Here is a 22,272-nt window from a genome sequence, read left to right as displayed (position 1 = left end):
ACCCTGATTTTGGTTACTTGATAATCTGCTGCAGGCCAAGATGTTAATGAATGTGAATGTATCTATTTACCAGCCATTCCTGACACCTTGTTTGCATTTTGTCAGGGCTTAAAAGCCTTAAGCCAAACAATGAAAATAGTATTAATTTTAGTTTCTTCAATTGGCTAATGAGGAAGATTCTGGAGGGGAGAGATGGAAGGAGGGCCTAAATCTGGCTACACATAAGGCAGACTCTCGGGAGAGCCTGGCTTCGGGGCGGTCCTTTAGTGGCTCCATAATCAACACCCAATATTGTGGCTGTTTCAGCCATAAGCCTATTTCCCCTCCAGGTCGGTCCCGTGCACCAGGAAGAGTTTTCTAGTTAATAAAATGTGCTGCCATCCCTTTCACCTTTAGAAAACATGAGGGATGCCCTTGTTGAGTTCAGCATCTACGCTTCCTGTAGGTTTTACGGCAAGGGGCTGCGTCCCGGTGTCCCATGTTCCAGCTACAGTAAGGGCCCAGTGGGTCTTCCTCCTGCGTTTACAAAAAGGGGCCTTTAACCCACAGCCATGCTCCTAGTTGCTGGAGAAATGTGGCCCTGCATCCCTGAAAGACAGGCTCTTTCCACTCAAACCAATTGTGGCACTTGCTTCCCTCAGCCCTGGAGCCTACCTACAGCTGTGTTTACTGAAGTGCGACTGTAATTTGCTACAGCATGCCAGAGTATTAATAGACAATTATTTATTGCAAATCTGGACCATTTATACTGTTTACTGGCTGACACAATGTAAAATTTTGATCCAAATGTTAATGTGTCCATGACATTGCATAATTCTGTTCCATGCCATGGTTTTTTCTCTTCTAAATGAATCGAATTTGCAGTACAAGGAAATGGCATTTTTAATGGATGAGTGATTTACAGCCTCAAACTTATAAGGCTATTATTTGTGTAACTAAGGGAGAGTTGACTAATTGCAATAACACAGCAAATTAGACAAATTTAGGATTGTACTGGGAATAAATTCATGGGGAGAAAATGAAAATAACTCACAAAGTTCTTAAAGGGTAACTGAATAAATCTCACTTTAGCTGTACAGGGCGATTGTATTTTGGGGGGAGATCAGGCACCTTTGAGGCCAAACAGACTTATAAATATTCAATTGAGTAGAACATAGATAAAAATTACCTCTTCATAAAGAACCACATGTGTAGGAGAGAGCACTTCCAATTCTCCAAATGTTTACTGAAATTGCCTACACAAATGTTTTCAGCAGTTGGGTGAAAACAAAGAGCTTTATAGTTATGTGCTATTTTCATGAAAAAGACACGAATTTTAGCATATTTACCTTCTATTTGTTGAGCATGCAACACAATGCCAAGGAAGAATGATTTCCTAATGGAGACCTTCATGATTTTTCAGAATAAAACTTGTGCATCAGCAAAAATAATATTTCTTTCTTTCCGAGGTATTCCACTTAGGTTGTTTATATTGATTCCTGTTATTCTGTTGCCTCTGCCTACAGAGAGATTGTTAAGATAAAAAGTGCCTCAATGCAGCTCTAATTAAATCTCTGAGCACTAAACTCTGATGCCTAAACACAAGGATATTCCAAATGAAGATTCCTTCAGTATTTTAGTCCAGGTGGCTCCCACAGATTAATGAAGAGAGAAAACAGATGTGGGGGGCTCTAAGAACAACGATAAAATATGTGTGTCCTTCCAAATTACATACAAGATGGCCTTCTCTTCTCCTGAAGGCAAGATCCTCCCTCTCCCCTGTTAAAAACCATCCCCGGAATGGCCAGGACAAAGGACAAGCGCTTTAGCGTGGGGCACTTGGTCCCTTGAACCTCTACACCACCCCTCCTGCTGGTCCCCCTCTGCCCCTGCCTTCCCCTCCCACAGCAGCCCCCTCACCCTACATGTGAACAGTAAGCTCCAGATGACTTGGAATTCTTGGAACAGGCCATCCACAGCTTATCTCTGACTGGGGGGGCCTTTGTACATCCCTGTGTGTTCCCTCTGCTTGTGATGTCCTCCCTACTCTGCCTGGCTCTTACGCTCCAGGAGTGGGTTCAGATGACATCTCTGGGAAACCTCTGCTGAGCCCTCCAGCTAGACGTCTGCCCCTGCTTCCCCTATTAGAGCACATCCACACGCAGGTGAGAGCCTTGCTTCTTTAACCACCTTCTCCACTGGGCTGGAAGCTCCTGGAGGGCATGGCTTGTCCTCTTTACTGGACTTGGCCACAGAGTACACACGCGGTAAATATATGAGGAATAAATGAAATACCTATTGAATATCTACTTTGCCTCAGGCACTTAACAAGGCCTGTGAAGGATGTAACAAATGGTCTGCACGTGCTCCCCTCTCCCAAATAGAGTAGCTTATAATTAAGTAAGGGTGATATAAGAAGATCAGAAACAACAAAGCAGAATTTGATAAGGACCACAGTAAAGGCAAAACTTGCTACAGGGTTTCAGAATAGTGAGATTCATTCTTTAAAAATCATTATGTGACTATTAAAAATCCTCCTCCTCCATCCCATCTATTCAGTCAGTCACTAAAGATTGATGTTATTTGTATGAGTTGATTGATTCTACCCTCTCTTCATGGCTACTAACACCACCAGGTTTACGCCATCGTAGCTCACCTGTACCACGGCAACAGCTCTACTGGTTTCTTGCTCCCAGCTTTCTCTTCTTCAAATCCAACCTCCACACAGCACTGGAGAAGGGGGTCTATTTAAAACAAAAATCAGCAATCAGCTGCTTGTAGTTCCTACACACATAACACTCTGTGTGTCCCCTGTGTCTGCAATGCCATTCTGACCCACTACATTTTCTTTCCCACTCCTCCTTTAAAACCCAGTTCAGGTTGTTTAATGGGTACAGAGTTTCTGTTTGTCATGATGAGAAAGTTCTGGAAATAGATAGTGATGATGGTTGTACAACATTGTGAAGTATTTGATGCCACTGAATTGCATACTCAAAACTGGTTAAAATGGTAAATTTTATGTTATGTATCTTATACCACAATAAAAAAAGAGGATAGTGACTATTAAAAATAAAAAATCATTATCTTCTCTTTGTTTCTCTCTCATGTTCTCTGAAATCAAGCAGACCAGGAATTAAATCCTCATTCAACAACTTATTAACAATGTGATGCTAGATGGTTTACTTTACCTGAGCCTCAATTTCCTCATCTGCAAAATGAAGACAATATTATTTACATTACAGTGTGCTGTGACGATTAAGAGAGGGCTAGTGCCCAGAAAAGGCTCAGCAAATGGTGCTGGGAATATTTCAAGAGGATGTGCTACTTGTTTGCTCAGGCCTGCTCTACTGTACTTCAGGCTTTACTATTCAGCATCTCATATTTTACCTGTTGGGGTAGGAGCCTTATCTGCTTATTGGCATAGAGCCCATAGCTCATCTTCAAATTTGGACACAATATACTCAGCTCCTTTCAAAACTGATTGTAAATTAATACTTGGAAGGGCTGCCCTACTACCAATAAGCTTTCATTTGGGATTTTTGAAATTTTAACGACTCAGGAACAGAAATCATAGCTTACACTCTGCAGGTAGTCAAAGACTTTTTGTTGAATTTGATGGGAGAACTTAAAAATCTGAATTATTTGTTCAGCACCTATTTACTAAGTTCTTGGATAGACCTTCTTGCTGTATCCATCTTTCCTTCCACAGACTTTTATCTAGAATGGAGAAATGTCAGGGGGAAATGGAAAGCAGTTAGCAACTGCAGCAAGGTAGACAACAGTGATGTAATGACCGGTTGAAATTGAATCAGACTTTAATATTAATTGTAGTGTCCGTGTCAGATTGAAGGACCAAACACCACTGCTGTAATTTACATGGTAAAGGAAGCCAAGACTACTGGCCACCATATTAATAGTAGACCCAGGGCTATACAGTGATCAAGAATTTGGGTTGAAAAATTAGACAGGCCTACAGAGCTGTGTGACTGTACAAATTACCTAATCTTTTTAAACCCCAGATTCTTCAGCCATTTCATAGGGATTGTAAAACCTACTTTGGGAGATTACTTTGTGACTTAATTGAGACAATGCACATAAAACACTTAACACAGTAAGAACTCAATGCATGGATATTTTTATTACCATTTTGAAGATAAGTCATGGAATCTGTGGCATTTTGAAATACATTAAGTTAAGGATGCCTGTTTGATAGAGAAGATTTTTACATTACTCTTACTCAACTGAATGCCCAGCCTATAATTGTTAGACAGTGCAACCTTGCCTTCCTCCAGACTGCCAGAGAAGGAGGCAGGTGTTAAACACACGTGGAAGAAAAAAGATCAATAGACCCCAAGGTCCTAAATAAATCAATGCAAATAGAAATTTTGCATTACTTGTTGAATATACTCAGCTACCACCTTCAGTACATGTGACATTGCTTAGTCTTGCTTTCTTTGCCATCATGCAAGATTAGAATGTGGAAATATTAAAGAAATTAAAAAGGAAAGAAACATTTTTTAAGTTTTATCTCAGAGAAGCCTGGAGAGCAGTTTGGCTCAGGCCTCTGCATTCAGGAAGAGCCTTCAGTTAGTCTTTGAACGTCTTTTCTAATCTGTAACCACCCACAAAGACACACTGACAGAGTTAAAGAAAACACATGTCAGACAAAATTCAACCTGGGTCCCCATGTTGGATCACAAGGCTTGCAACAACTATTAAGGAATATTATTTACATGTTATTTAAATACGTTTAGAACAACAGTTATCTTGTCTGAAATATTTTGTGGTAAAGGCATGAAATCTGTTTATTAATTGAAAATATACGTCACAAGCTTTGTAACCCTGTTTAGATGTTTCTTCACTTCGTAATACTTAGAACCTCTGAAAACAGAAGTAGCCTGGGCCACTACCTTGACAAGTAAGGGGTCACGCCCTTCCTAATGCATGCATCTGATTAATGCCTGATTCTGATCAACAGGGGGAAACTACCCCTTTCCCTATTAAATGTATCTGTTTTACTTTCACATCGCATCCAAGAAGAGAAGCCATAAACAGGAATATATTGGTTAAGAGCCAGTTTTTAATTGTGTCCAATGGAAGAATTCCTTGGGAGTTGCGTAGGGCTGTTCATCACTGATGAATATCAAGAGGAATTCAGATTTTATATTATTTGTTCTAAACCAGAACATTTTACTTATTGTTCATAATACACATTGAAAGCAGACACCAAAATGGCTCATTTGGAGCCTTTCTGTGCTCACCCACTAATGCACATTAACGCCAGTACACATTCCGTATTACAGATCCATAAAATGCATTTGCATAATATTGAAATTATAATCCCAAATGTGTAGTAAAAACCTTTATGAAAAATTGTTACTGCTCAGCTACTGTACAGTGGCTAATTTTTAATCTTCAGCCTCTCAGCTGCAAGTAAAGATGGGGTATACTTTAAATAAAACCCTCAAGAGTAGGAGCCTGGAACTGAGGTCTCCTTTTTTTTTTTTTGCGGTACGCGGGCCTCTCACTGTTGTGGCCTCTCCCGTTGTGGAGCACAGGCTCCAGACCCGCAAGCTCAGCAGCCATGGCTCACGGGCCCAGCCGCTCCATGGCATGTGGGATCCTCCCGGACCGGGGCACGAACCCGTGTTCCCTGCATCGGCAGGCGGACTCTCAACCACTGCGCCACCAGGGAAGCCCTCCTTTCTTTTAAGTACGATATTTTTAGGCGGAGAAATATTATCTCTACCACGTTAAACAGTTGCCTGCACAGTGATTCTGGTCTTTTGTGGACTGGTGTCTTGACTTTTTAGATTTGGTTGAGAAGTATCGCTAACTTACCAGCCTAGTGTCCGCAATGGGATGAGGGTCTCTCTCGTGACCCCACTAGAGGGTCTCTGCCTCATCCATGTAGGAACCAGCTGGGAAAGAGTCAGAGTGGCTTAGGTGGCAAGTATTTTGGCAGAGAACCCACTGGCCATGGTCTTTTGATCCAGTCTCTGTGCTCAGCACTGTGGCAGACTCTTGATTAGATTATAACAAAGAGCCCTCGTATTAATTCAGTAAGGTAGATATATATCCCTTATGATGAAACAGCCTAGAATGGTTGCACACTTTCATCTCTCATCTCTCAGAGGTAGGCCCATACCTGCTAACTACCATATTCCAACTGCTGCACTCAATTGTAGTGTTAAGTACAGATGCTTGATTCTTCCTTCAAGTGATTCCACAACTGTGTTTTCAAATAATTTTCAGAGAGTTCTAGCTGAGACTTTCCAGAATTAATGTTGCTGAGTTACATTTCTACCGGGCTTTATTGACACAGACCTTAATAAAGGGAACCCCAATGGTTGGGCTGAACACTCACCTTGTGCCTAGTGGGGCCTGGTCAGAGTGTTTCCTCTATGGAAGTGGTCATCCCTTGGCCATTGGCCCCTCTAGGCTTTTCCCATGGTCCTAGCAGAAGTTTAGCCCTCTGTGCAACCTCAGGAAGCTCTACTCAATTCACGTTTATATGGCAACCAAATTGTGAAGCAAGGACATGTTCTCTAGTGTCCTCTCACCAGGCTCTGCCACTTTCTTCCTCTTTTCTCTCTTCTGAAATTTAAAGCTGCAGGAAGGAGAAGAGAAAACAGAGTCAAACAGGCCTGTCCTCACTGGATGCCACCTTATACTAGGGGCTTCCTGACAAAGATGGAGGGAGAACAGAAATGACACAGAATAAATCTCCTACTTTATTTGGGGGATTTTAGCTTGGAAAAAAGGTTTTCTTATTTCCCTAGTCATTTATTTTGGTTTATTTAATTTAGTAAGTATACAGTGCAAATCCAAAAGGTATAATAGTTCAAGAGTTATTTTTTATACTGTGAAAAGTCTCTTTTCTACTTCTTAAAACCAACAGGAGCATATTATACATGATATTCTAATCTTTTCATTTATTAGTATCTTTGAGATCCTTTTTACAGGGACGTATAGAGCTGCCTCTTTCTTTTAACACATATGTGCCTTAACTCATTTAATCAGTCGTCTTCTTTTTTTTTTTTTTTTTTGCAGTACGCGGGCCTCTCACTGTGTGGCCTCTCCCGTTGCGGAGCACAGGCTCCAGACGCGCAGGCTCAGTGGCCATGGCTCACGGGCCCAGCCACTCCGCGGCATGTGGGATCCTCCCGGACCGGGGCACGAACCCGTGTTCCCTGCATCGGCAGGTGGACTCTCAACCACTGCGCCACCAGGGAAGCCCTAATCAGTCTTCTTTGGATGGAAATTTAAGTTGTTCCCCATTATTTGCTATTACAAACACTGCTGCAGTAAATCACTAATTCTTAGGTCCTTTTGAAACATGTGACTAGATCTGTAAGATAAAGTCCTGGAAATGTAATTGTAGGAACAGAGAGATATACACTTTAATTTTGGTGGATTTTGAAAAACTATCCACCATGGAGACTGCACCAATTTACAGTCCCCCCTTCCCCAACCCACCAACACCACATGAGAATTCCTTAGCTTAACCTTTTCTATCAGGAGGGTCTAGTAAGCGATGACTAGGACCTGACGGAAGATGGCTTCAGAGGAAGGCTGTATAGAGGCCTGGCTTGGTGGATGGCAGCTGGACTTTAGGCTGTTCCTAGGCATGTGACAAAATGAGAAAGACTGGGAAACTCTTGATGAGCCCATTCTATTCATTTCAAACTAGTCTGAAATAAACCCAAACATATGGGTCTCTTGTCTGCTGCTAAAAATCTCCAGGAGGTAAATTCCACAGCCTTCTTGGGTAAACTATTTGGACTTCTCACAACTCTTCTGAAAGTCAGGACATTTTTCCTTATGTGTAATATAAATCTTTCCTGCACTCATCCACTTGTGAAAAACGTGTGCTAACATTTCCCCAAAGCAATGCAAGTTCAACTAGCCAGACAACATGATGCTATAATTTCATGGCTAGTGTATGTATCCTCCTTTTTTAAAAAATAGCATACATCCCCTAAATCATTTTAGAAATCTTTAATGCATACACAAGGGATAGCATGAGTGTTTTCTTTTAAATCTGTTTTTAACCTGGCTATGGACTTTATAGAGACTGTGTGTATGTGTGTGTGCATATAAAATTTTGCTATGCCCTCTTGTTTTATAATTATAAAGTTATCTTACTTTCTTGTTAGATGCTGATTAATATATAGCTTTCTTAATAACACTTCCGATATCACTTCTGCTGAATGAGAAAGTGTCGCTGTAACTGAGAGGTTTGTAGGTTATTTCCGAGTGTGTCTTTCTTCCTCTGTTGAGATACAATAACTATTTCAGGAACATTTGGCATCCAAAAATTCTCAGCATTGTGCAAATTAAAACATCTGCTTATACTCTGACACCCTCATTCTTCAAAGGTTAGTTGGATTTGCGGTTGCTTTGTTCAACAAGACTGCTCTTAGAGCCCAAGGATGCACATTTAATTATTGGGAAGATATGTTTGACAGAGCTGTGGGGGGAAAATCACCCTTCATATTCGGACCAGCATTAACATTTTTATAGAATGAGATTACCTGAGAGTCAAAGAAGGGGGTAACTCCAGGAAAATAAATACGAATCTATTCGGTCACTGGTCTTCTGCTGATTTACAAGACTCCAGCCAACGACTCTTTGCTCCGTTGCGTAGAACTCATCAGTTTGCTCTCAAGCTGGCATTGCTGATTTCTGCTGAGGTTAAAGACAGCAAAGTAAACTCTGCTTCCAACAATAAATAACAGAGGGAGTTATTCTTTTCACTCAAACAGGCTTTAGATCGCAGCAGACAGCTACAACCAGGTGCATTTAGCTACATTTGTCATTGCCACGAATGCAAAACATGTAAAGAATCTGCTGCAAAAGGGTCTCTAGCCAGCCCTTTTCCACCTTAAATATCCTTCCATCCCCAACTCTGGTTGAGCCGTGGTCACCCAACACCAGAAGGAAGGGCCAAGGTGCCTGTGGTAACAGCAGCATCTCCTGACTGGTTTGTTGATTTACACAGGTCACTGGTGCCAGCTAGCAGATTGTACACTGGAAGTCTTTCTGTGTCTCTGGCCAAAGACTGGTAATCTCCCTGGGCAATGCCGAGATAACACACGTCAAGAGGCAGCAGTGGCTGGTAAGCCAACTCATCACTCACTTTGCCCTACCGCCCCGCCTGGCCTGCTCTTGCTGCAGCCTTTTCATTGCCATTCCAGAAGCCGACAGACCTTGGCTGTTGGACTGGGAGGGAAGGGAGAGAAGGGGGAATATAGAGCATAGGCAGCAAGAGGGATTTGGTGAGGCAGGAACCAGCAGGTGAACAATGACTCATTTGGAAACGTGCAGCTGGGTGTGTGTTATTTGCATATCAGGGACCCTTTGTTAAAGTGGCTTGCCCAGCTGTGTGGGCGCATCCGTGTGAGGGTTGATGTGGAGGGGGAGATGAATTCTCAGGAGAGCGGAGTTACTTCCTATCTAATTTGTGCACAAGTTGGGGGAAGGCGCTCTCATCCGGGATCCGCTGCAGAAAAGCTTCGAGGTCCTGAGATTTATTTTCCTTCTGCCAAGTATATTATTTCCAAACTCGCCTTTTCAAAATCTTGCAAATTCCCTTGAAAAATGATTTAACAATTTAATGAAAACAACAGTGAAACAAAAGCCACGTTGATGAGGAACAGAGGTAAGGCTGGGTTGGAAATGAGTGACGAACCTCGTAATGAGGTGTGCAGCTTTGTATATTAAGCGATTTCTCTGAGGTACTTTTCCAGATGTGATGGAATACATTTATTTTTGTGCTCATCTGAACTGAAGTAATACAAATGAGATACTAAAAAGATATGATTACGTGCAGAAGTAGGCGAAGAATTTAGAATCCCAATTCCATAAGTTAACAGCTGTGCGTGAAGCAGTTCAAAACTGCTTTGAGTCTGCAGGTTGCCCGGGAACTTCTGTCAAGCTTGTATGGACCAGTGATGATCAACGTGTGAATCCTGCATGTTGATAGTTCAAGGCGACTTTATTTCAGGCACAAATAAATAGCTGGTAGTAAGAAGTCCTTCCCCACCTGAAAGCCTGCAGTATGGCTGAATACAGCCACTGTGGTAGTGCAATAAAACGGAATGAGTTTTAAACTACCAGGTGGTACCCTGTACAGTGCCTGAAATATAATGGAGAATTAGGGTGCCCTAAGGTGTGCACAGGAAAGGCAATTACATGAAATAAATGGGCCTCAGGCCTACAGGATGCTCAAGTATGCTACACAGAAGACAAATAGTACATCTGGTGAACAGATTTTATCACACGCTGGAAAGCCATAAAGCATGCCGTCGAATATCAGATCCCCATCTCACAATGACATTTTACCTGTGTTGGTATTCAGCGCTGTTTATTTTAAAAGGTGCTGTAATCTCAATGATGTGTTTTAAAATCCTCCTTAACATTGTTTTCAACTACATACTATTTTTGTGGGGACAGATTGATACAACGCACTAAGATTTTGTGGACAAGTAGCCACTCTGGTCTCAGGGGATCCTGTTTTTATTTCATTTATCTCATTGCTGATGTGATTTTAGTAATAGGATTATACTTGTCAGCACTCCCTGTTTGGGAAAATGCCAGCGTATTTTTAATGCTAGTTCCCACATCTCCATTTCATTGTCTGTCACCGCACTAGAGTTCCCCTCCACACCCCACCCCCTTTTCCTTAACGTCAAAGAAAAAACAATTTTAGGTGGTGAGGGTTTGCAAGGAGAATTCACTGGCCCATAGCCCTTTCTTATTTCTTCTCCACAAATGCAAATCTGTTTTCTGTTTGAAAATTGTGCGTTCCTTTTCTATTGTAAAAACAAAAAATACTGAGGAACACGTACATTCATTATTGTTTTAAGAGTTGCTGTAATAAAATCCTCTCAGTACTTAAAGGTAGTTTTAGTGCCCCTCCTAGGATTCATTCTAGCTTTGATAATTGGGTAATTGCATCCCCTCCTCCACCAAGAAATATTTTCACCCAATTAAGTTTAAAACTATAATAAATTTTAAAGAATTATAGTCTAAAAATTCATACCCTAGAACCAGTATTAAGTAGGAATATTAATCTTAAGCCGTGGAGCAGTGCAGCCTGTTTATATGCTTCTCTGCCTTCTGTGCAGTGTCCTAGCTCCTCAGAGCTGCCACTGGCAGTGTGGCTTCCCTGAGTGCTGGGCATGAGCTGCAGGGGCCCAGAAACTAGTGCCCTTCACTGCCTGTACGATCCCTTGACTTCCACGTTCCAGTCTTTCTTTGTTTCCAGATAGCATTATTCAACCCTTCACCCATTCATTCATTCATTCCTTCCTGTCCTGTAGCTTCTAATTGAGTGGCAAGGCCCAAGCCTGGAGCTGAGGCTGGGCATGGAAGGTGCCCAGGATCCACAAGGTTCGTGCAGGGCTCACACTCGACTCCTTCCCATCTGCTCCACAAACCAATGTGTCCAGATCAACTTTCCAGGGCACTATTACAAGGTAAACCCTCTGTTGCATATACTGTCTATGCTAAAGGGCGACCTAGTGACCCAGGGCACTAACCACATCGTTTGCATGTGTAGTAAATGGGGAGCAGCACCTAGAAGGTAGCCCAGGAGTTCACATTTTAAGCTCCAGCCCACTAGAGACACACAAACCTCCTGGTCCCTCCTCAACAAAAAAGTGCAGTCACAGCCCCCAAAGCCAGTAGATTTTGGCAACAGGAATGCTTGGGGCCCTGGAGCCAGCAGCAGGGACAAAAGGACACCACTGGCACAGCCGAAGGCAAGGTCTGGGAGAAAGGAAAAGAGCAGGAGAGACTTAGTGCAGCCACAGCAGGAGAGAGTGAGGCAGGGAACTGATTACCAGGGGAAGAAAGAGAACCAAAAGGAGAAACTCAGTAGGCCCAGCTGGCGGAGAGGAGAGACCAGATCCTGTTCTCTGGGGACAGGCAAACCGCGAGAGTGTTGTCGGGCTCCTGTCTTCCCTCCACCATCACTTGCTTCAGACCTGCTGATTCCTTTCATCCACTCAGCCCCCTCCTCCTAAGCCACGGGTTCTAACACGCCACCCCCAAATGCCCAGATGTGCTCTTCCCTGGTCCCCCCTGCTTCCTCAGTTAGCCATCTCTGTCCCGTTCCTACTTACTATGATGTAGGGAAAGCACATGGTGACACTGGATGCCCAGGTAATTGTACTTCAAATGAAAAGTGGTGAGAGAACAATGGCCTTGAAAACACAAAAGCAGTGGTGCTAAATCTCCAGGCTAGCATGGTTTTAGGTGCTGAATTCTATTAAGGAAGACTATGCCAGTGACACAATTAAGTTGGTGGAAAAATTGTAAGACATATAGAAAAACTTTAGCTTCTAAAGCCCTATATAAATTTCAAGAATTTCTGAGCACATCATCAGTGAAGTTGTTTTAAAATCAGGATTGTAATACTTGAAAAAAAAAATCAGAATCTAGTAACCTTTGCTCTTCAAAACCCTTCTGATAGGTGGCGGGGTTGGTGGTGGCAATTGAGGTTTACAGGGGGGAAACATCCTAAATTTTGAAGTTCAACAGCTGAGCTGGGGCTAAAACCAATCTGATATTTAGCTCGTTACATCAAATGCAGAACTGATCATGATGATAGCAATAATACATGATGTTTTATTCACTTTCAAATACTTCAGTTGATTTTGAAAATTTCATTTGGGGAAATAAAAGTAATGCATTTAAGAATATAGCCTATTTAAGCAAAGGGCAGGAACAGATGACAGGAAAGAATTTGCAGGGAATCTCTCTTGTGTCTGGATTCAATTTTTACTGTATTCAGATTTTTCATCAGTTCTTGATAAGCAGTCCAGTTAATAAGTTGCAGGCAAGGGTTGCATCAAGGGGGATGATGTGGATAGTTGTACATTTCTAGGAGGCTGTGAGAGAAAAGTGTGAAAGAAAAGGCAGGTCTTGTTAGGAAGTATGTTAAGTCTGTTTCAATGTTGTTTCTCCAAGGGCAAGTTGGACCACAGGTGGCTGCTTGCTGCCTAACGCTCCTTGGTGTGTCCCCTGTCCTGAGGCAGGTTAGCTGAAGAAGGGATCAGACTAGAATCAGACAAGGTTGCAGGGAGCCCCTTCCCCCCACCTCGCAGTTGGAAGTCGCCTGAGCAGGTGCGGAGAAAGGTCATTTCCATGGCAGCCATCACTAGGTGCTCTGCCAGGGAGGTTGGTTGGGACTTAGTGGACTGGAGGCAAGATGTCAGCATCTCTGTCCTGCGCTGCTGCACCAGCAGTCAGTGAGTCGCCCCCGGCTTCACAGTGCAAGGCCTTCCAGCACAACAGACACAACAGGAATGCGTGGTCCCATGCCTGCTGCTGTTGTTTCCTAGCTCTGTAAACTTGGGCAAGTTATTTCATCTAAAAGCCTCAGTTCTCCACTCTATAAAGTGGACATGAAAATAGTAGTACTTTCCTCATAAAACCATAATGAAGAATAAACGAGATAATCCAAATAAAATGCAAAGTCCATTGCCTGGCTCACAGTAAGAGCTCAACAATTTTTAGCTATTCTTACAAATAATAACTCTGTAGACAAGGAGAAATGAATCAGAGGTGTAGAGAGGAGACGGAAATGAGGCTTTCTTTGGGGTGCTATAGAAAAGCATCGGAAGGCACATAAGAGAAAAAAAGACTTGGAGGATGGCATAGTGGGGTAGAGGACATGCAGGTGGTGAGGAACAGAATTACATTGGACTCCCTCTCCATCTGATGTTGCAGGGCTCCTTATCACTAAGGAGCCTTATCCAAGGAATGGGAATCCTTTGGGATAAATAGAGGAAAGTGGTGGATGTGGGAGAGTAAATCAGAAACTATGCTAGAAGCTGGCTCGTCGACAATAATAATTATATGGCAACTTACCCAGTAGTTGTTGGATGTGGTAAGAATTGGGCCATAGCTATCATTGTACATGTGGGTATAAAGGCAGGAGAAAGGGGGAGATGACTCCTGAGGCTAACTGTTGGCTGTTAGGAAGGAAACCAAAGTGAGGACAACTCCAGACTGTCTCACAGGGTTATTGGCAATGCTGTTAGAAGGTCCTTAGAGACCATAGGACCTGCAGTCTCAACATGCAGATGAAGGTGATGCAAGTGGAAAGGTTTTGTGCTTGCAGGAAATGGGTGACATTGAGGAAGAGGAGAGAATAAAAGGTTCTGAATGAATGTAAATGGTATTTGATGCTGGCATTCAATTTTTTTAAGGTGACAGAGGCAGAAACCCCTGACCTGTATTCCCTTCCTTGCCACACCCTCACCCCACCCCAAACTACTTCTGGCTTCTGAAATGTGCAGAAAATGAGCAAATGAAAACAGAGGGAAATAATCCCTGAAGTCAATGGCTAGTCAGCCACACTTAAATATCTAAAAAAGGAGAATAACACCCTCAAAGGTGTCATCAACCAACGAGAAGGGCAGTGAGTTGGTCTCATCTGGAAGTTTTCTGTGTCTCTATAGATTTGTTTCTCAAGGTAAATCACCAGTCTGTCTAGCCACATTTGTTAACAATGCATGTAACTCTTAATGGCATCTCAAAAGCCTACTTACTCTCAATTTCGCTTCTCATTCGTTTTTATGATGCTAGAAAAATTCAGATTATATAGGCTTTCTTTGTGCTGAGATGGTAATTTTATATCACTGTAGATTAATAGCATTTTAAGTGGTATTTGGTATCACTCATTTGTCTCCTATGGTCATAAAGATATATATTTTTTCTAATTTGGCTTTGCCAACAAATAAAAAATAAGAGTCTTTTTCTGTTGAATGAGCGAAAAAGTCATTCTGATCATGAACAATTATTCCCTTTTAACATACCCACAATCCACCATCTAATCGTTTTTGTTATGGCAGCAATACAGTTTCTACAAGAATGTGTATGTGCGTGCCTGCGTGCACGCATGTAGTCTGGCCTGCAGATGAATCTCTCCTTGTTGCTACTCGATCTTCATTTTGAGTTCTGATTACTGAGCCTTCAGCTTACCTGTTTAGAGCCTGTTCATCCAGGCACCTTTACTTAGGAAGACTGAAACCTCTCATGGCTTCCCCTTCCTCTCCCTTGGTCCTGGAGTTTTGCAGATATCTTGCCTTTGTGAGCATATCTATATGTCTGGAATTCTATTCGAAGAAGTGGTCCTGCAGTGCTCACAGGAGCAAGTACCCATTCCAAGGACGGTTATTATGGAACAGAAAGGCAGCCAGACTCGGTTTAACTATCAGCTTTTAAGACCTTCCTCCATCTGCTAAAATGTGCACTGAAAAGTTTCACATGAAATGCTGATTAGTACCTCAGTGTAGATTCACAGAACGATCCACTCTCTCTCGGTTTACAGCCCACTTTCCTACTACCTAGTCACCTGTTCTATTGGAAAATTTTAATCATCTCTCTGACATCAGCTTGGCAATTTCAGCGGCCACTTCACAATCTTTCAAAGTCTTTCTGCTCCATTTCATTCCTATTTCTTTTCTGCTTGTGTTAATTATTTTTGCAGCCAGCATACATGTTTGTCAATAACGCATTACCTTTTCCATGTGTCAGTTCCTCAGCCCATCAAAGAACCCTGCTTTTACATTCTGAATCTATTTTCCCCTTTCCCGGCTCAGCTCATTTTGCTCTGGGCCTGCCTCTACTCCTCATTCCAAATCATCGCAAGTTGCAGGAAACTTGGCACTTGCAAAGCAGTCCCCCAGATTAACGGGGTCTAGTTCTCCACAGAGCATTAGGTTTGGGCCTGCAGTGGGCTGCAGGTTGTCTGAAAGCTCCATGACTTCTTCCATACCCGTGATGCCCTGACCTTCTGAGATGCCCACTTGTGGAATGTGCAGAAGACAGTTCTCCCTCCTCAAATCAAGGACCGGGACATAAATTGCCCTTTAAGCTTGAGGAGCATGAAAACCACTCCTGACCCCACTAGCTCCATCCCCAGTGTGATGTCTTTGCTTAATGAAAAAAGTCTTCTCTTAATGGCTATACAAAGAAACACCTAGCACAGTCCTAGGCATGTACCAAAGCTCTGTAAATGCAGACACAGTTGAATGTGTTGCACAGGCTGCATTTTGGTGGTGGTGCAGGGGGAGGCGTGTGGCTCCTTTAAAAAAAAATTTGTAGTGTTCTGCCCTCTGTCCCAGTATAACCTATTCTTGGGAAGGTTCTAATGGTTGATATTTCCTTTCATGATTAATATCAAGGATACCTACAAGTTGTCATAATCCCCAGACTACCTTTATCGTTGCTTCTGAGAATTCACTGACTAGTTCCCTCTCACAGGCCAAGGAAACGCCATTTTAAAAGAACTCTCTCTGCCTCTCAGAATGAATGCCCTTTTGGTGAAGGGCACATGAAAGGAAGTTTCTTTTTTGTTTTGCTTTTGTATCAGATTCCCTTGGGGGTTACACACATCCTGTTCTAATTCCCCCGTTCCTTGGGGAAGCACTCAGCCTGTGACGGACGGGAAGAGGAGGGGTGCAGGCCCGGAGCCCCACGGACAGAGCTGAGGCTCCTCTGCGTCTGTGCTGCCCACTTGGTCTTCTCTTTTGCCCAAGTCCATCACTCATGTGCACCGGAATCTTCCGAGTGCCACCCACTGACCCTTGGTAAGATTCCATTTCTTACTTCCCTTCACTGTGACCTTCCTTGGCCAGCTCCTTATCTTTCTAACAGCCTTCTACAATCTGGGAGTCCTTCACGCCCGTGCTGCAAGAGAATGCTGGCAATGGCTGGGCCGAGAAAACTGAAGTATGGAAAATGGGAGTGCTAGGAGGGGAGGAATACCAACTCAGACTGAAAAACAATCGGCTCCTGCATACTTCGGGATTTTAGGTCATCAGGAAATGTCTTTCACCGTTAGCCCTTTGCAAACAATCACAACAAATGATCATTTTCTACTAATTGTCCCACAAGGAACATTGCTTTTCAAGTGTTCTTCCATGTACTCTCTGGCAGTCATGCTAATCAGTGAAGATATTGACAAAGGCCGACCAAGGCAGTAGGAGACCGGATGAGGGAGTGGCATCATTCCGATACCCACCTGACCCCTTGACTGCTCACACAGAAACAGAGACCTCTCCTCTGCAGTCCGCGTCCTCTCTATTCCTACATCTTCTTGGAAATACCTTTCTTGAACTTGAAGACCCCCTCGAGATATTATTTTCCAGATGAAGGACTTATGCTGGAGTCTTTAATTCACAATAACAAGAAGATGAAACATTGTTGTGCCACCTCTGGACTCAGTGCCCTTGTGTTGCAAGTTGACACAAGACGGACACTGTGCAGCTCACCTCTTCCACTCCATGTTCAGCTCTAGTAGCTAAGTCAGGCTAAACACTGCCTCCCCTGGCCACTTGCCCAGGTAAACTGAAAGGACAATCACAATCAAGTCGATGTTGCTAAGAGAGCTCTCTAACATGGAGCCGGGTGGCCATCGAGGAAGTGGGACTTCTGCACGTCTCAGCGTGCACAAAATCTGACGTTTTGATCACTCATTGTCCTACTCAAGATACCTATTGGATCCTTACCCTAAAATAACGTGACAGCCTATCTACTTATCAAACCCTTACCCTAAAATAACTTGTGATTCCTTAAAGGACAAGTATCTCCCAACCTACATCAGAGTCAATCACAATTCTCGCCTGGCAACTTTAACAACCTTGTTAAAGACTTTTTCTCTTTCCCAGAATACTCTTTCAGTTTTACCTGAATCTGTGTCTTCTGAATTGCAGTTCTTAAGACCCCCAAATAAAGCTCTTTTTTCTTTGCAGCCTCAATATTGATTATTGTTTGACAAAATAAAAATGAATTGTTAGTTTTATTTTGTTTACTAACTCCACAAGTCAGGGTAAGCTAAAGAAAAGTATAAGAGGAAATGTGGACAAATTCTCTGTCTTTATTTATAGGCAATATATACAATTAATCATGCTTTAAGAAAATATTTCCTAGGAACAATCACAGAGAAGGGTTTTGTTAAGAAAAGTTGAGAGCAGGGGAATTCTACATTACACACTGCTGAATTAAAAAAAAATCAAAGCTTCCATAAAATTCAGATAACTTTAGCCAGTGATAATCTCACCCAGTTTCCACGTGTGTAAAATGGGGATTATGAAATTACCTGTCTTGTGGGCTTCTTGGGACTACTTCATATAATTTTTAGAAGAGTACCTAGTGCTTAGTAAGTATTCTGTAAATGTTAGCTATTATTATCAACTAATAAAATTCCCAGTTGCTCTTATGCTAGATGATCCATTAGGGAGAGGTTGCAAACTAATAGCCCATGAATAGGATGCCGTCTGCATGAATAGACTTTTAGAAATTTTTGTTTTAGTTGCTGCATTTGAAAATTGGGAGATTTCTCACATGCACAAAAAGTATTTCCAACTTTGCTTTAACATAGGAGGAACTGTGACATGGGGACTGCATCCTGCAAGGCAACCCTAGGCAAGAGCTGAAGGGCCCTTTCCAGGGGCGTGTATCACCTGTTTGCGAAATCCCCGCTGTGCCCTCCTGTCATCCACTGAGCCATTTGCATTTCCCTCTCCTGTCTTACACACTACCAAGCACTTTCAAAGAGGCTCTTCTATTTTGTTTTGCACAAACTGTAAGACAGGAGGCTGGGCAATACTATCCACATTTTATAGTTGAGGAAAGTAATAAGAGGGTAGGTTAAGTGAATTGGAAAATGCTGCACAGTGAGTTTCTTGGGAGACAACCCTCTTCTCCAACAGCATGCTTCTTCCCGAACCCCATGGACAAACTCCGTCCTCAGATTTCCCCAAAATGTTCTTTGCTGTGATTTTTAAGCAGCAGGGTGACTTGATGTGCCAGTTTCAAATGGTAAGTTCAAGTGTGACCTAAGGTGTCTCAGGAATGTCCTCTCCACTCTGCTAATAAACAGGGCAGTCTCTATTTGCATGGAGTTTGGCTCCCAAGATAATTCAGTGTCCGTGTGGCTCCGTTTCACCTCTGCTTATTTCCATTACCTTGCATATTAGTTCTGTCAAGTTGATGGGCCTGCTGTTCCCCAGGGTGGCTATTACAAATACTGGTGCTACAGTGAAATGCTTCCAGTCTTCTGGAACCTCATTTGAACTAAGCAAGTTCTCCATAATGATCATTAATGATGTATTGCTTGTATATAAATGTTGGATATTCATCTTCTGTTTACTTTTTCTATGCCATCAGACTTTTTAGAGGTTCTTTGTAATGCACTCTTAAGTGATGGCCAGGAGCAGCTTCTCCATTTGGGACCGAGTGACTTTTTTAGCTGACAATTCACAGTGGCAGGTGAAGGCTTGATCTTGGAGACCTGGCTGATAGACCCACTTCCCTTGGCAGATACGGCAACCTAGTGCTCATTGAGGTTACAAATCATCAGTGCCCAGGTACAAAACCTCACCTGAGCCTTTTTGTAAGTCTGCCAAGACTGTCTACTGGTTTATAAGTTTTATGAATTGAGTCCATGCTAATAAGTTCCTGCAAGGTGACTGAGATGAGTCTAATGACCAGCCCTGGAAGGAAGGACATGGTGGGTGCTGGATACATTCTGTTCCTTTCTCATAGGAAAGATTGGACCCAAGCTGTAGTGGGTCTGAGGTTTCATCTGGTCTGGATCCTTTGATAAATGTCCTTCTGCCAAGGACAAGGTTCCAAGTACTGGATTAAATCTAAGAGAGTCTCTCATGACTTGGGACAGACTCTTCTTCCTATATTGAATTAGACTGGAAGAAATGCCTGCTGTTTGGTTTAGTTTGACCTTACACTATGGGGTTGTACAGAAATAGATTAGCATCTGTGCAGGCGATGGCGAGGTGCCAGTGTCTTCTTGGCACAAGGTCATGGAGCTTGAGCTCAGGAATAAGACAGACTTGGATTTGATCCCATGCTCTGCCACCTACTACCTATGAAATTTTAAGCTTTCTTTTTTGGTGTGTGTGTCATAGACTGTGTATTTTTGTCCCAGTACTATTGAGATATAATTGACATATAACAATGTACAAGTTTAATGTGTATTTAAGGTTTCTTAAATTTTACATGAGCCTTGGTTTTTCTCTTTGTTTAATAGGAATACTAACTACCCAGAGTCTGGTACAAAGCAACTGCTCAGTACAAAGCTGTAATAATCATTTGTTTATTATTAGTCTGTGAGTCCACGCTGATCTCAGCTTTAGAGTACCCTCCTGACCTTGCTCATCCTGAGAGAGAGAGGCCGTTTATTGGGCTGTCATCATTTGCCCATCCCTGCCTCGCCTGTCTTTGTGATCAGAAGTTAAATATGATAGAGGCAAAGGAGATCCTTCTGGGTTTAGTTATGAGCAGGATGAGGAAATGGCCCTGTGCCAAAACCATAAATTTGCCACAAGTCTCTTATGGTAAAAAATGCCCATTAAAACCTATTAGAGGCAGGCATGCTTATGACATGTACACTCATGTCTGAGGAAGGTGTGGAAGATTGCATGGGAGAAAGTAGGCATAGGCCTGAGGCCATTAAGGTACGCCTGACATGGTCTGGGGTCATGTGGAGGTTTGTTAGGCCCATGGTTTCTCTTGACAGCAATAACTGTAGTCACAGGTGGGTCAATGTAATTGCCTCTGTCCTCCTTCAAACTTTCATCATCTCTCACTTGAAGGGTATGAAAAGCTATGACTCTGCTCCCTACCATCATTCTCTTCCTGCTCTAATTCATTCCTCCATAGTGCTGCAGGAATGATCTTTCTAGAACAGAGTTCCAGTCATGCCCCTTCTCTGCTCAATGGTCTTTGCTGGTGTGCATTGCTTACCCAGGTAAGTCTCGTGGCCAAAACCAAAGGATAACGCCTTAGACCTATCCATTGCCAATCCCTTAAGCCTTGGCTCCCAGGTGGAGTTGGTGGTCTTGCACCAGACGACAGCGCTAGCGAGAGGTTGAAAAACTCAAGGAAGACTTTTTATCACTTCCTCTAAGTGTTCACCCAGTGATCTGGATTAGAGAAATCTTAAGGGGAGACACACATGAATTTCTCCCCTTGCCTGAAGATTAAATGTTTTCACAACCAAGGAAATGTTTATAGCTTCATACACCTGAAAAGCTGTTTAGTCCCTAACGTTGATTTTGGAGTCTCCCTGAAGATCCACTATAAAGGACTTGGGACTCAGCTTTTAAAATTGATTCCTTTCTCCCCTTGGAACCAAATCTTCATCTCTGCTGCCCCAGTGCCTCTAATGTCCAGCCATCTACTTTTCTTTAAATGTGTGCTTGTATATCTGGTTGGAATTCTATGTAATTCCTAGGGGAGACTTCATTACATATGGCTTTTTAGTGTTCTCTGAATAGTCACTTAAATCATGTATAAATAGAAGTTGAGTTTGCTCTTCTTCAGAAAAACTCAGTTTTTCTTTGATAAGTAAAGCAACAACTCCTTCAAATCCAGGAGGACTTGACTCAAAGGCAAGACAGGTCACTTTGGCAGAGGTAGAAAGTACCTGTTCTTTCCCGCATGTTTTTCAATCCCCTAAGTCCCCACATCAACAAACTGGAGAACTCTGCCTCCCTCCTGCGGATTTAGGAGATTTCCTGGAGGGCTACAGCAGAGATGATGGTTGTAGCAGTCTTCCTCAGGCCCTCTGACTTTGTTCCAGACAGGGTCATCGTATGATATGTTCCCATTTCAATACCCCAAACCAAGAGGGAAACATTATATCCAGCCCTTCCTCAATATTGATCTCACAAAAAGTATAGATTGGTAAAGCATTTTTAAAAAGAAATGATCCACGTGGGACCAGATTTACCTGCCTGACACAAATCAGGAAAACTTTGGTCCCTGGCTTTGAGTAAGCCAAAGCGCCTTGGCTTCTGGTACACAGAAGACTCTGGGACTTCGCTGTACAGTAGAAACTAACATAACACAACATTGTAAAACAACTATACCCCAATAAAAATAAATAAATAAATAAAGATGTTCACTGTTAACAAAAAAAAGAAGACCTTGGGAGTCTGAATGTCCTCTGACAGAGCTGACTGTTTTAGTACCAGCTACTTATTGAAAAGCTTTATTTATAAAATGTTTTGTTTCAAACATTGAATGAAAGGGAGTACTTTAATTCCATATCATGGCAAGAATTTCATAAAGAAACAGAGAATAACATTAATTTTTCTCCTTATCCAAGAAAAGGGCTTGTGAAATAGTAAAAAAAGTTCTTCAACTACTTGCTAGGAATGGGAGAACTCAATGATTTGACCGCAGGAATTCCATTTGCACAAACATTAGCCTGTAGATCCAATCAGTTAAGAGTCTAGCAAAATGGTTCCT

The sequence above is a fragment of the Lagenorhynchus albirostris genome, chromosome 6, assembly GCF_949774975.1.
Source record: "Lagenorhynchus albirostris chromosome 6, mLagAlb1.1, whole genome shotgun sequence".
NCBI classification, from domain to species: domain Eukaryota; kingdom Metazoa; phylum Chordata; class Mammalia; order Artiodactyla; family Delphinidae; genus Lagenorhynchus; species Lagenorhynchus albirostris.
The sequence above is the reverse complement of the archived record's forward strand: the minus strand, read 5'-3'. Positions refer to the sequence as shown.